At 35.6% G+C, this 12922-nt stretch overlaps 1 long non-coding RNA gene across 3 annotated transcripts in view; it reads left to right on the forward strand.

Annotated features, from left to right (window-relative positions):
• The first annotated feature begins 1127 nt into the window (after nt 1-1127).
• Nucleotides 1128-12922, forward strand: part of LOC122194236 — a 17730-nt gene continuing 5935 nt past the window's right edge. For all 3 annotated transcript variants that reach the window (XR_006183077.1, XR_006183076.1, XR_006183075.1), the window contains exons 1-3: nt 1128-1160; nt 5243-5300; nt 8463-8507. This is a non-coding gene — a long non-coding RNA (uncharacterized LOC122194236). The remainder of the gene's footprint in view (nt 1161-5242; nt 5301-8462; nt 8508-12922) is intronic.

Here is a 12922-nt window from a genome sequence, read left to right on the forward strand (position 1 = left end):
CACCCCCCAGCAATTATTTAGTCATTTCTTATTGTCTTTCCTAAGACATTTGACTCCTGCAAAACTTTATTGGTCTGGTAAAATACAATTCAAATCTCATTGTTTCTAATGACTAATTCATTTCATCCATGCTCCCATTTCACTCATTTGATTAATTAACCACATAACACATAAGCAGGGGCATGTAATTATACCTTCATTTTTTCCACTCCATTTCTTACCAGTTTTACAAGACATTTTGCTGTGTTGCAGTGAGAGCAGTAAATATAACACTGAGGAATTTGTCTTCAGACATTGGAAAATGACTGACACTCTGCTTCAATGTCACATGTGCTTCAATGTCACATATTTTATCACAATGTGACTGTGATAAAAGAGCCACGGAGAGGAAATTCTCTTCTCTACAATGACCAACTTGAAGATCATGCTGTAAGGAGACTATGCAGGGAAAATAGATTTTTGTCTAATAATTCATCTTGTTTAGTGAGTTGGACTCTCTCTTAGATGCTTTAAGGGACTAATCTAATGGTTGGTAGGAGTCAGACAAGTTTTTTATTTTGTGAGAACTGGACCCTAGCATATAACATGAAATAATTCTCAAGTCACACTGATGAAAATTGTAATTTTCATATGTATTGTTGACTCAAAAGTAATTTCAAAGGCTATTGAGTAAGTGCAATAACAATTGACAGTTGTTCTGCAGTAACATTATAGAACTTAGGATATTAAGATTAAAAAACCGTCTTCTTTTTTGGTATCTGAGAATATCTTTCTCATTTGAGGCTTGAGAAGGAGAAAGCTCAGGTTATGTTTACAAAACCTTTCCTTCTTTGTCTTCAAAACAAAAATGTATCAAAATTCTCATAGGAATCTTTTAATGAGTATGTGTTGTTGTCATCAATAATATCACAGGGCTAGTGAACAAGATATTGACTTAAATTATGAAAAAATTGTAGTTGAAATTCTAAGTCATGGGCTGAAATAGTGATTAAACACCTGGTGGGAAGTCAGGGACAACCCAGGGGAGCTCAGGTGCAATGCACCTGAGTGATTGGATGGAATGGAGCCAGGATCCACCCCTCCCAAATATCATGTAAGGGTTGACAGTGGAGGTAAGGATATTTTGGTGGAGATCTCTATGTACCTGAGGCATTCTGAAGGTAAGCAGCTTTTTTTTCTTTCATTTCTGTATTCACAGCATCTGCATTTGGGCTTGTCCTCAGTTGTTGCAGTTAAGGATGTTGCTACCCTGCTATTATTGCTGTACTTTCCATCACATCATAACATTACAGTTGTTTACACCTTTTTTTTAAAAAAAACTTGTCGAGGTTATGTCATGTAACATTTTCCGAGACAAAGTAGGTTAATCCAAATCAATGTACTAACAGCTTTCCACAGAATGTCTCTGGGGGCAACCTGCATGTGTACTGCAACCTATAAAGCAACTCACTCTTTCCCTTGGATGTATTAGAAAAGAAATAATTTCTATGCAATTCATTCTCTTCTGCAATTGATGCACTTTCTGCATAGCTAGATAGAAAACATGTAACTTGTATTTTCAGATTTGATAAGCAGAAACTGCAGCAGCTGTTTCATTCCCAGTAAGTATCCAGTTTGCATAAATACTCGCCATGAAAACGCAGCATTTACATGAGAGCCAAAGTAAATTTCACTAATTGTTTTAAACAGCCTCTTCCGATTAAATATAGTAGAATTTGAGAAATTCAAGAGGAAATTAACTTGCCTGCTACATGAGATGAATCAGTGTATCAGGAAGAATTGAATAAAAAAGTAACTTAAAGTAGTATCTTTTTAAAGAACTTGAATAATAACTTATTTCTTTCAGCCTTATGTGTCTTGAGCAAAAATTGAGGAAAAAAATGCCTTCGCAACAGAAAAAATGGGAGAATGAGGGAAGAGCTGCTGAAATTTTGATTCCATTTTCTCCACCTCCTTTAATGCATGATATAAATATAGGGGAATAATCTCTGCCGTATTAAAGGAAGTATGCAGCTATGGAGGAATCCTGCATTTATGCTATTTGGGAAAAATAAAATAGATTTAAAAAGTGAACAAATCACACCCGAAGAAGAGAGAACTAAATGTATTGTTCTTTTTTGTCCAATAGCAATTTTTTTTTTCTGTAGCACAAATTAAAATACTCTTATGTTTTCCTGTATATGTTCAAATGTTGAGCTCAATAATGAGATTTTGAAAGATACAACTTCAGATTTTAATTATTTGAGGCATTGGCTGCCTTGGTGTAAGGAAAAGGAGATATATATATATATATATATATATATATATATATATATATATGAAAGTTTATAAGAAAGAGAAGTAGTAAAACTAGTGCCACATAATGTGAGCAGCCCTGGGAGGTGGTAGAAAGGAGGTCTGGGAGTAATAGACTCAAAGCCTTACTTTGCTGTCTCAGTGCAGGTGTGACAGATAACCTAACAAAAATTGCTGAACAAATTGACCAGTAAGGGGAGCAGTAACCTGTTAGGCATGGTTGTGTGAATTCTAGAGCTCTGGTCTTTTGTATGTATAACAACATTCAGAGGTTTATCTGCATCCCATTATTTCCTGTAGCACGAAATGTGATTAACAGGTAGGCAGACACACACAGAGTGAGGATTACTTCCTGCCTTAGCCGTGGTAGAGTAGTATTGGCTTTATAGTACTGAAGGCCCATCAAATATTCATAACACAGCTATAGCACATGTTTTCTGCTGGATTAATCTCTTTTCTCTAGTATGTCTCTTTGATACTATATTCAAACAGAAAATCAAATCAATGCTTGCACTGATTTCCCCTGAGCTCCTTCTAAATCTATGACATCCCTGAATGGGGTTAATCACTTGCCAACTCGCTTAAATTCTTGGAGGGGAGGGAGGGGGATTTCTAGGTCTGCTTACCTAGGAGTTGGTACAAGCAAGCTGAAGGTTGTAGGCGCGCCTTTTTTTTTAATTTAGAATTGTTGTGGGTTTTTTATACTATTAGTTAAAGACAGCCATTTGCAGAGCTAAGTTACAGAAGTCCTACTCTCCGCTTAGATTTAGTGTCACCGCTCCTGTGTATGATTTGCAAGTCACACTTGTGTCTCTGCTTTCCTGTGTATAGAATGCAACATCTGTATTTTATTTTGTACTAAAAAAAATGAATTTGTTTACCACAAAGTTCAGCAGACTGCAAAATGTTAAGGTGTCAAAACTAGAAACCTTCTGTATTAATATACATAGCAATAGCTTTTGAAAACTAACTTCTATTTTTACACTGTAAAATGAACTGATATTTTTTATTTTATTGTGGGCTAAAATCTTTATTGGTTTATACTGCTTATTTGTCTAGTTAGTGCATATTTCTACTGTGACTGTGTCTGAAATTGTTTCCAAAGGAAAGCAAGCAAAACTGCTTTACTGCATCAAAGAAGTGTAGAACAGAGTTTCATTTCTAATAGGTAATTATGAATCAGAAGAAAGCTTCCGTATTATTTTGATAAATCTGAAATCCAGTTCCGTGGCTTTTTAATGATTATGGTTTTGAAAGATGCCTCACTCTGAATCACTAACATCACCAAAAAAGAAGTCCACAAATGAACAGCTGTAATAAAATGGTAAATACACGCTTTAAAACTATTTGTTCACATATTTGATTTAATATTCTGAAGTTATTGTGCTGGCTTCATATAATCTTTATTTTAATTACACAAGGCTATACATATCTACCATATAGGAAGATCTACATAGTACTTTATTTTCTGGAAGAATTTCACTATATTCTGTACAGTTACTGCAGAAAAGATATTATTCTCTATTTTAACTTGTCCATTAATTTGGAAAATTCTGTTTGAATGATTGGGAATAATAGTTAACAAATGCTCTCATGTTCTGTTAACTACTACACTGGATTTACAAAGAAGACTTAATTCAAATGCCTAGTAATGTCTACTTACAGGAATGTATGAATCTTTGAAATTTATATGACATACAATTTACAGAATGCAATATCTTAATATTTAATTCCTTTCAGGGGTTTCTTCAAAAGTGTATGAAAAGGATAGCTTAAGATTGATTGCGAAGTAAAGACAATCTAAATCAGTATTCTGTATTCAAATCCAGGAGTGGTTCCAGCATGATTAAATAATTTGCTACTTTATCTCAATAGAAGGATTTGTATTTATGTAAAAAGATGTTAAGTAAGATTAAAATAATGCTTGATTTTTTTTTTTTTTTTTCCTCTGACCTCTTTTAGATATTATAGCGTTATAGTTATAGGAGTCTTTTGTTCCCTTTAGAAATGAAGTATTTTAAACTAATATTTCAGCACACAAAGGCAGACATTTATTATAAATTGGCCACTTTTTGGCTACCTTGTGAGAAAACTACTGCAATACAAATCTTCATCTCCGAGGGAGTTTGTATAGTTTTGTAGTGAACAGTTATCAAAAGAAGGTTTGAAGAAATAAATGCAGACAGGTCTTGTGTACACTCCTATAACTCAACCAATCAACAGACTCAACCACCCCATTATTTTCTTTTGAAGTGATGACTTGTGCAGCCAAGGAGATATCTTTCCTGATTTGGTTAAATCCTGTCAGCTATATTTGAAAGACAAAAACATTTCTGTGGGCAAATATTTTTCTGCAGCATCATCAGGATGTTTCATGTACTGCAATTATCTTGGGGGAACTAGGGGAGAGATATCTAGGGGGGAGATGCATGGAGACATTGATCTGAAAAGCAGACTGGATTATATCTAGGAGAATCTTCTTTTAACCCACATTATATATCCAGACTTATACCCTAAATCAATGCTTCTGGTTCAAGCAAGTGAAAGGAAAACAAATACATTTAGAAGCACTATTTCTGACTCTAGGAATAAATACTGAAATGGATTCAGAGCACTTCATTAAAAAGTTTTTTTCTACACTGGGGAAAACTGCCATTATTTGGTGCAATTTTTCTTAGCAATTTAAAAATGCTTTCTGTTGAAGATAAGCACTCTCTGAGGAAATGCAGTAGAATCTCACTTTGACCAGAGGGAGACAGAATGAAAGGTTGAGATTTGCTTTGTTCTTGCACTGTTGCCTGAAATACCAGGACAGAGAACTGATATATCTTTTTGAAAGGAGAATAGGGCATGCAAGATGTCATTCTAAATTTAAGTCTTCAGTCATCACAAATTATGTTAATTTGATGTTTTGCCTCACCTAAAATATTTGTCCCTTAACCTACAGGTGTATACTTGCATTTTGGATTGAACTTGTCCATTTAACCAACTGATTGGAAAGGGAGGTGAGTCAGTCTAAATATAACACAAATGGAAAAAAAAAAAAAATGCTTGAAAGCTTGTTTAAAACAAAAAAAGGTAGCTAAATATTGACTGGTAGAAATGTCTATTTATAAAGCTGAAAAGCCTGTCAGAAGCCACCTGAGAAATTCTTAATGGTCTGGATCTACCACTCTTTTTCTCTTCCTCTCTCTCTCTTTCTCTCTCTCTCTCTCTATATTTTTTTTTTTCAAAGGTAGATAAGACTCTTCCCTGTGAATATGACTGGGAGGGAAAGATACATTGACAAGTATTTTTTTTTTTCACTGACTTACAACTCAAGAGCTTTGCAAAATGGGTATGCTTGTTTACTACTTGCACAGTATAAGGATGCATTTAGTTATTAATTGGCTCTTTTTCAAGTGACAGGATTTATGGGCACCACTGCAAATTGCCATGCCAGCATTTAGTGGCTATGATTGGCTTTCTGAGCAAACTTCAAATTTTGTGTGATTATTTTGATTTTCGTCATCAAATAATTCACTTTTTTGTGAGTTAATCAACATTTGGTGTTCCTACAAAAGCAGCTACAAGCACACAATGAAACCACTGCATAAAATTTAACAAACAGCAGCTCAATTAAAACAGATCTTGGCTGGTGAAAGTATCCTGTTCCTGTAGCATGCCAGCCCATAACATTTTAACTGCAGCCCTGCATATGCTGACAGAATACATTACTTAATTTTTTTGTCTACTACTAGAAAAGCATGTTCTCTGCATGGAGGGATTTAGTTCTGGTCTAAGAGCTTCCAAGAACTGAGTAAGCAGCACCTCAGAGCATCAAATTGCTGTTGTGGCTGGCAAGCTGTGGTCAAAAGAAAGAGCATTTTCATAGATAATTTTCATAGAATCACTAAGGTTGGAAAAGACCTAAAAGATCATCCAGTCCAACCGTTCACCTATTCCCAATAGCTCCTACTAAACCATGTCCCTCAACACAACATCCAGTCTTTCCTTGAACACCCCCAGGGTCGGTGACTCCACCACCTCCCTGGGCAGTCCATTCCAGTGCCTGACCACCCTTTCTGAAAAGTAATACTTCCTCATGTCCAGCCTGAATCTCCCCTGCCGTAGCTTGAAACCATTCCCATTTTAATACAAAGCAGTGTAGATTTGTAAGAGATAAATATAGCTTGTGGTAAAGGAGCACCTTTCAACACTGCTTAGGTGTCTTACCAGGCATCAGTGCTTCTGTACAAAAGGTGCAGACAAACCTGAAGTGATTATGTCTGTGCCAAATTCAAAACCCAACAAGTGCACCTTAGGTAATAAATTGTAATTAATTTATAGGGTTGTGAACATTCCCTGTGAATTCTTGGATTTCTGAGCAACATGACCCATTCTATTACATTTTTTGTACAATCAGAATGCTATAAAGGATGGACTGTATTTTAAGTGTCCCACTTCTTTTAGTCTTGGGTAAGGAAAGCCTTGCTGTTATCTAATTACTTAATTTGTGTCAAGTAAAGCGCAAAATTCATATGAACATTTTTATTCATTATGTGTAAACAATCAATAATGATAATTAATTTTGTAAGAGACAAGGAGGGAAGAGACACAAACTATAGCTGATCTAACCACACCTAGATAATACCAGAAAAATCTCTGCTTTCTCAAAGCATCTTTTTTAAATTAGTATTTATCCAATGATTAAACAAAATTTTCATAATTTCATTATAAAATGATGAAATTAGAATAATTTGATTCTATATCATAGAATCATTTGAGTTGGAAGGGACTCTTAAAGGCAATCTAGTCAAATTCACCTGCAATGAACAGGGACACCTACGGCTACATCAGGTTGCTCAGAACCACCTCCAGCCTGACCTTGTATGTCTCCAGGGATGGGGCATCCACCACCTCTCTGGTCAACCTGTTCCAATGCCTCACCACTCTCACTTTGAAAAAAGTTCTTCCTTATATCCAATCTCTTTTCTTTTAGTTTGAAGCCATTTGCCCTCATCCTATCACCACAGACACCACTGAAGATTTTGTCCCTTCCTTCTTCTAGCCCCTATTAAATACTGAAAGACTTCTCTGTCAGCTCTCCCCAGAACCTTCTCTTCTCCAGGCTAAACAGTCCCAGTTCTCTTAGCCTGTCCTCACAGGGGAGGTGTTCCATCCCTTGGATCATTTCTGTGACCCTCTTATGGACACACTCCAAAAGGACTACATGTCTTCTGTACTGAGCACTCTATATCTGTACGCACTGCTCAAGGTGAGGTCTCACCAGCACAGGGCAGAGGAGCAGGAACACCTTCCTCAACCTGCTGGCCACTCTTCTTTGATGCAGTCCAGGATATGGTTGGTTTTCTGAGCTAGGCACATTGTTGGCTCATGTCCAGCTTCCCATCCACCAGTACCCCAAGTCCTTTTTGGCTAGGCTGTGCTCTATCCTTTCCTCCACCCGTTTGTACTGATAGTGAGGGTTGCCCTGACCCAGGTGCAAGACCTTGAATTTGGATTCATTGAGCCTCATAAGCTCCTGCTGGGTTTGTTTCTAGAGCCTGTCTATGAGTGGTATTCCATTTCTTGCGCATATTGACCACACCACTCAGCTTAGTATCATCTGCAAACTTGCTGAGGGTGCACTTAATCCCACTATTGATGTAATTCATGAAGACATTAAAGAGCACTGGTTCCAGCATTGTCCCCTGAAGGACACCTTTCATCACTGATCTCCATCCAGACATTGAGCCATTGACGACTACTTTCTGGCTGCAATCTCACAACCAGTTCCTTGTCCATCAAATCCATATCTTTCCAACTTGGACAGAAGGATGTTGGGGGTACTATGTCAATGGCTGTACTGAGGTCCATAGAAATGGCATCAATGGCTGTTCCCTTGTTCACTGACACAGTTAAGTCATCATAAAATTGGTAAGGCTATAACATTCATGGCACTGTGATGTAATTAAGTAATGAGATAATGACCAAACTAGATGAAATTTTATCTGAAAAACATATATTTACCTTAGAATGTTGTTTTTTGGGGTTTTTTTGTTTTGTTTTGTTTTGTTATCGAACAGCCCTCTCCCCAATAGTATATCTATCCCTAACAATATATCTAATGCATACAAGATCTAAATCAGTAGTTTTCTGTCAGATCAAATGTTGTCATGTTACAGGTGAAGCCAATTCTCTGTGCTGCAGTTCAGTGGTAGAGAATGCAGGTGAGTACAGTCTTAACAATCAGGTATTCAGTTAGCCAGAGCACACTTATTTGATGAGCTCAGTTTCAAACCTCATAGTAGAGCTACAGAAGTGAAGGAAAGTTAGAAAGTTTCTTGGGAAGATACAAGAGGGTGTTGTTCCAAGTACTGTGAGCTGAGAGGTAAGTGACCCAAGTGCTCTTTGAAGACTGAGCAATTACCACTTGTTTCAGAAGTAACTACAAAAATATATTTTCATTCAACTGCTACTTTATTTCATTGTTTACGTAATAAGAAACTTAATTTTAATGTATTTACAATTTTTTATTTTCTTTGAGGGTGGTTTTTTTGCAAATGGTTCCACACTTGTTTATGTTTAAAATCCTTTAATTATTTTCAATGTCATCCTTGATGAGGACAACTGGTACCATTTCTTATAATTTCTCTTTTCAGAGAACAAATTTCAGATGATTTTTACAACTTATTTTGGACTTTCGCATCTTTGTTTTTGGAGGAAAGTTTAGGTGTCTTGTGTACTTAAGTATCTAGGTGCCTTTGTCCATCTGATTTTACTGCCATGTTATTGAAATTTACTCTTTCAAAATCTGAAGCTTAGTTTCATGTCTAGTTTTGCCTGCTAATTTATTTAAACTAAGATTGCTAGTGGTCATGTTTTCCCAAAACTATTTTGTGCTAGAATCCTTCTGTAATTTCTAATTTCCTTGCAAAACCAGGGCATAAATACCACTGTCTGCTCTGACTGACCTGGTGACTGTTTGACACAGTGAGCTGTTATCTAGCTAATCAGAAAATTATTGGACCCTAGCATTGTTATTCTTGTCTGTTTATCAGGCTGCCTGCAGAGTGAGTGAGTCACAGAAAAATACAGTTCCTCATGGTATAGATTTCTACGATATCTCATAGTGATAATTATCCATTATACTCTGTCTATAGCAGGCATACAGAATTAAACCAATAGTTTCAAGGGGCTTTATTAATCTTTCCTGAATTGTTTTTCTCTGAAGACATCTTGTTTGATCCGTACGTTTGTTTTTCCTTTATTGCTATCTCCTTCTCTCAAGCAGCAATTTATAATGATTAACACTTCAATTCCAGCTCTAGAATGTTGAGCGAGATAGAAGCCCATTATAGACTATGCTAGACTTTATAGCCAGATGACTAATTATGTATTTTCTAATGAACGAAAAGACACAAAATATTGATCTTACCATCTCTGCCATTGTATGACAGTATGGAGTTTAGTCTAGAACTGAGGGATGAGGTTGTGTAGAGCATATCTGGTTTTTCCTCCAAGTTACAGGCTACAATCAGGAAATGATACCATGACATGAAGGAATAGAAAAAAATTGAAGTACTTAGGGAGATTATGAAAGCGTTTTGAAGAATAAAAAAATAAAAAGTGTAAATTTTTTGCATAACTTGAAGATTATGTATCTATTTTTGTTAATTACTAGATAAAGATACATTGATACATCTCTTTAAGGAAGCTTCCTGTCATTCAGGATGGTCATAGTGAGAATTCTATGTACTTCAGTTCACCAAACAGAAATATGGAATGAAGAGAGTTAGGGCAAGATGGAATCAGATCACCTCCAAATACAAGTTCTTCAAGTATTTTACCAGATATTTTTGATGTAGTCTTACACTGATACAAAAAATAATGTTGTCATGGAAATATATGCTATGATCACAAGGCTTCTGGCACCATTAGAGTAGTAGCCCTAATCATATCAGTGGTCAATATATTCTGTATATTGTTCTTATTATTTAGTGCACAGGAATTTCAGTTTGGAGCTGAAAGTCACATTGGGGTTTATACATTAGTCATGATTTTTATTTTGTTAATTCTCTTCCTAGTGCTGCGATTTCCAGAATGAATTACAACATGATACTTATGTAAGAGAGAAGTTACCTATCCTTTTTCATGGAAATGGTGTTACTACTGATACTCAGTTCCAGTCCTTGATAAAGTAACAGTTTTCAAAATATAGTGACTGTCACTTACTGGTTTTCAACTTGGTTTTAATGGTTACTGAAATAATTCATCAAAATTCACAGTGAAACTCAAGAAAATTTACCATAGCTTCCTTGATTATGGCTAGGTATCATAACAGAGTACTGCATTTTCCCAACCTTGTGGAATACATCAGCTCAGTATTAGGTGAAACCAGTCTGCATAAATGTCTTCACTTTCAAAAAGGGAAAAATAGGAAGACCAATTTGTTAAGCTATGTACCTTTTAAAAAAAACTTGTGCTGAAAACTTGTGGAAGTTCCGCACATATGTGCACAAGAACTTCTTTACAGTGAGGTGACGGAGCACTGGAACAGGCTGCCCAGGGAGGTGGTGGAGTCTCCTTCTCTGGAGATGTTCAAGACCTGCCTGGATGCCTACCTGTGTGACCTGCTGTAGGGAACCTGCTTTGGCAGGGGGGTTGGACTCGATGATCTCTGGAGGTCCCTTCCAACCCCTACAATTCTGTGATTCTGTGAATTTCAGCTTTTCACACAAAATCAAATCCTTTTTGAAGTTGTTTGGTAAGTAACTAAGTAAACTCTCAGAAATGTATATGTCTTTTGAAAAAGTTCAGCGATCCATAATTTTTCATTCGATTAATCATTAGTAGTTGCATATGAACTTTGAATTTTCTTGAAGAAAAGTACCTTGTAATTTGAAGTAAAACATTTACTTAGATGAAAACATCTACATTGATAAATTGCTCTTGGTAAACCAATTTGCAACTGATTTTCACAGTGCAAAAATCTTCCTTTTAATAAAAATGTGAATTTTTGCTGTTGACTGGATAGAAATACCAAAGAAAAAAATGTAGGTAGCTTTATATATAGTGATATTCCCGTGAAGGCTTAGGTCCAGATCTCATTTCACATCTAAGTAAAGCAATGGAAATATTAGAGGGTTATGTTCTTCGTGATATTATTGGAATAATTGCATTCAGTACACTGAATAACTTGTTCTCTTCACACAGAAATACGTATTAGACAAATGTTTCTAATAAGTGGCATGAATTGTCATTGTTAATATAAGGTCCAAGAAAAAAAAACACAGCAAAGTCACTCAACCAACACATAAGAATAATAACATCCAGGATGTATATAATGTCTTTCATTGAATATACTTCCAATCCTTTTCAAACTTGCTTAAAAAGCAGCCATCTCCAGCAATACACAAGGCTACCATCTTTTTAAGAAGTGGAAATGAATAGATTATTATAGATCATTAAAGTGTCTGGTTAACCCTGGGCAGGGAAGGTATAAAAGAATGTGCTAGATATACTTCTACTTCAATACTATACTTATAACAACTCCATCAAAATAGCATACAGTATTAGATTTATTTCAGGAACATACTAAAATAATTTGTCATCTTAAATAATTTCAGAAAAAAAAAAAAACAAACCACAATGAAACAGTCCTTGAATCAAAATGTTCTTAATTTGTGTTCACTGATTTTGATATGTATCAGTAATTAAATTTTTGTAACATTTTTATTTAAAGAAAACATTTTCTTTCAGAAGAATCAAATAACTGCCAAGTGTGAAACCAGTAGGAATTCATAAATTACTATGTGTCAGTGAAAGTAGTAGACTACTGTGTTTAGGTGATGAATAATTTGTTCATCTATTTCATCTCATTATTGTTTCTTATATAACGATGCTAATTGACACATTAGTAAAGAGTTGCAAATTCAAAGAATAGAGAACCAACAATTGAGTTGCATCATCCCGAGAGCTTTTATTATAATGTCAGAAAAGTCCATACTACTTTTAATGTAAGACTTATTTTTATACCTGAGACGCCCTAGTTTAAGCAGACAGCAGCTCTGATGTAAAGATGAATGCTGGGTGTTATGTTTTATTGCTGCTGAGTTTTCTGCACTGTGACAAGATAACTCTTCTCAGTGTGGTATAATAAGCATTTTGATTTTCTGTTTTCAGTTTTTATTGCTAAATACATCCTCACCTTTATGAATTTGTTTCTGCACACATAAAAATAATCTAGAAGGAATAAAATGCCATCTTGTTACAACATAAGTGTTTGAACTGCTGCATATTTGAATGCTATATGCAGGCATACATCCCACTAGACCAGATTTCTCAAAGCCCCATCCAGCCTGGCTGGAGGTCTAAGTGTTGTAACAGCATTGAACTCAGTAGGCTTGACATTGTTCAAACAGTTGGCGATTTCTGTTAGAAGATTTGTTTATACTAAACCTCTCTAAAGGCTTCTCTGAGCAATGTTCAAATAGCACAAATGCAGTCCTGAAGGAATCAACAAACACTTTGGACTCTGCTAAGAAGGTAAATCAGTATAGAGATATTTTCCTTTTCCCAGTTCTTAATGGAAGTCCAAGAGTATCATGTTAAGTATTTATTTTAATTACTTACCCATTTGTTT

This window comes from Lagopus leucura, unplaced genomic scaffold, assembly GCF_019238085.1.
Source record: "Lagopus leucura isolate 7727_CA_CO unplaced genomic scaffold, USGS_WTPT01 Super-Scaffold_73, whole genome shotgun sequence".
Classification (NCBI taxonomy): Eukaryota; Metazoa; Chordata; class Aves; order Galliformes; family Phasianidae; genus Lagopus; species Lagopus leucura.